Here is a 2844-nt window from a genome sequence, read left to right on the forward strand (position 1 = left end):
TTTGTCCCAGAAATCATGTTTTTTATGTCACTTTTGTGGTTGGCTCCAAACACTACAATACCCATGAGCCTCAGCTGCTGTTGCTATAGAGAAGAAGCCAGTCAGACTATGTTTAGATCCAGAATCTGAAAGTAAACTGATTTAAACAACAAAATGTTTTTTACTGTACGTCCTCTTGTAAGAACCTCTCCACCTGTACAAACAGGTTCATTCCTAAAGTCCCCAGGATATCCCAATTTAAGTGTTTGTATCTCATCTGTCTTATGCTATATGTCTCCTATACATTTGTTTTAGGTATTTTCAGGTATTCTTAATGGTGTTTTAGAGTTTCCTGAAAAACTTTGGGGTGTATACTTATTTTGCCCCCAATGAAACGCGTTCTCTCTTATGGTGCCGTCGGAGTTTCTGAGGGCCGATGTATTAAGGATATATGCCTAAAATAATTTCTTTACAATTCATTATTTTCTCTTTCTTTGCTCTGCTATCTTTTTGTTTTTTATTCCACTTTGTCATGTTTTTTTCTTCTCTTTCTTGTGTTTTATTGACACATTTTTGTATCTTGAAGCTTGCAATCATTGCAGTCACTGTCTGTCTGTCTTAGGAGTTCAGCAGTAACCAACCTCGTTTTACAACTACAAGCCCTCCGGCCATGTATCTGTCATGTCATCTGGGCTGTGGCCAGGTCCTGCAGAAAATCTCCAGCTGAATATGGCTTTAATATTCTGGCTACTGGAGGTGCACTTGATTTATCCCAGCTGAAACCTAAACAGCCTCTGAAGTGGATACCTAACATGTAAGATCAGATAAATCAGCATCTCTTAAGGCCCAAACCACCCACTTCTTGCAGTGCTAGTGCGTTGCTCTGTATGTAGTAGACAGAAAATCAAAGAATTTAACCTTCAACCCTGTCCAGTCCTCTAAAATACAGAGAAGCTACCCATTGGCCTAAACAAGAAACTAAACCCAACTTCTTTAATGCTGATAATTGCTCTTGCTCTTAATTGGCAATTGGACTTGAGGAATTTAAAATCCACAGCTGCCCAACTTGTTTAAGTTGGGCGGCTGTGAATTGCTGATGCTGCGACGGTGTATGACTGTATATGAATGCTTTTGTTTTGTTTCTGTTCTGGTGAGCCACTGCCATCAGTGTATGAATGTGTGTGAATGGGGTGAGTATGGAATGTATGTACATGGAATGTGTACAGCACATTGAGTGGTTGAAAGACTAGAAAGCCATTTACCATGGCTCTCTTGGTGCTGTAGCTGGAATGGGACAGTTGCCTTTACTGAGCTCCGAGAACCTCAGACTTTTTACTTTATGCGTTTTCTCCATTTTTTGTTGAAATAGTCTTTTTTTTGTCATCTTTAGAGCACTTTCTATCTTTGCTTGGACATCAGCTCTACAAATGACCTTTATTACTGTCTGACAACTGTCAAATATAACAGGAACGCATAAAAATTTGCAGAAGACGCCAGTCTTCAGCGAACTCCCACTTGCAGGTCAGGAGGACCTCACACTGTCTACTGGAGAGCGAAGTGAGCCTCCAGTCACATTCTTGGGAAACATTCCCTCCATGCGGGCTGGATGGAAGGTCAGGTGGAAGGATTGAAGGTGTGAGGACAGACAAAAAGCTTCCTACGAGGTAACTGGGATTGAACCTTCAGTATCCCCGGAGGTCCAGACTCTTCTCCATTCTGTCAGACCTTGACATGCAGGTGATAGAAAGATTTAATGCAGCACTTTAAAGTCAGATTTTCTCCATATTTATGGTGAGGGTCTTTTGTACCTGATATGATCTAGTGTTCTTCAGAGATCCATATTCAAAGACATTCAGGGGAATAATGTGTTTATACTGAGTGGATGGATGAGTAAGAAATGGATAGAGGTGGAAAATATTTGAATCTCTGAAGGTGATGTCTTAGGCCCCAATCGGACAGAGTGTGTTTTATATACCACTTATTTACATATATATGTATAGAAATGGACAGGTGGAGGGCACTTGCTTGGATTGACTGGTCCCAAATAGCACATTGGACAAAGAGAAACTGTTTTTGGGTACTGCCTGTACCACCAGCTGGTCACAAAAATGGCTGCTAACTACTGAGAGTCCTTTGTTCCTGCTGAGCAGGTGAGCATTTGTTTGCGGTATGTTTGTTTGAACTTCAAGGAAATATTTAGGGTTTAGAAATGTCTTGCAGCTTGCTCAGGGAGACGTTAAAATGGAGACATTGAAATGTTAGCTTAAAGGTGAGGTAGGAAAGATCGGAGAAACTAGCAAGAGACCGACTTTGAAGGTATACAACTGAAAATATCCCACCCCCTCCTTTCAGGTCTCTCTCCAAAGCCACTCTTGAGAGGGCTTGAGAGGAGCGCAGTGCATCGTTGTCATTGCTAATCGTATCAAACCACCTCATGTCTCATTCATGCGTCAACATCACCATTGTTGAAAAGCCACAGTGATGATTCTGTCATAACTTATAATATATTATAATATAATAAAAGTAAATTTAAATGCAATCAGAATCAGAATCAGAATCAGAAATACTTTAATAATCCCCGTGGGGAAATTACTTGAAAGGTGGGGGTACAAGAAACAGGAAAAATCAGAGACAAAGTAAACAGGGATGAAAAAAACATACAGTCACTTTAATTAGGGAGCTGGCGTTCACATTCTTGGGAAACACCCCCTCTATATGGACTGGATTTAAGGTCAGTTTTAAGCATGGAAGTTGTGAGAGACAGATAAAACGCTTCCTCCAAGGTAACTGGGATTGAACCTTTTGTCTCCCCAGATTTTCCAGGGTCTTCTTCTGTTTCTGTCTCTGGATTAGGGATGTAATCGT

The sequence above is a fragment of the Morone saxatilis genome, unplaced genomic scaffold, assembly GCF_004916995.1.
Source record: "Morone saxatilis isolate NCDOM2014 unplaced genomic scaffold, NCSU_SB_2.0 Contig0, whole genome shotgun sequence".
Taxonomy (NCBI): domain Eukaryota; kingdom Metazoa; phylum Chordata; class Actinopteri; family Moronidae; genus Morone; species Morone saxatilis.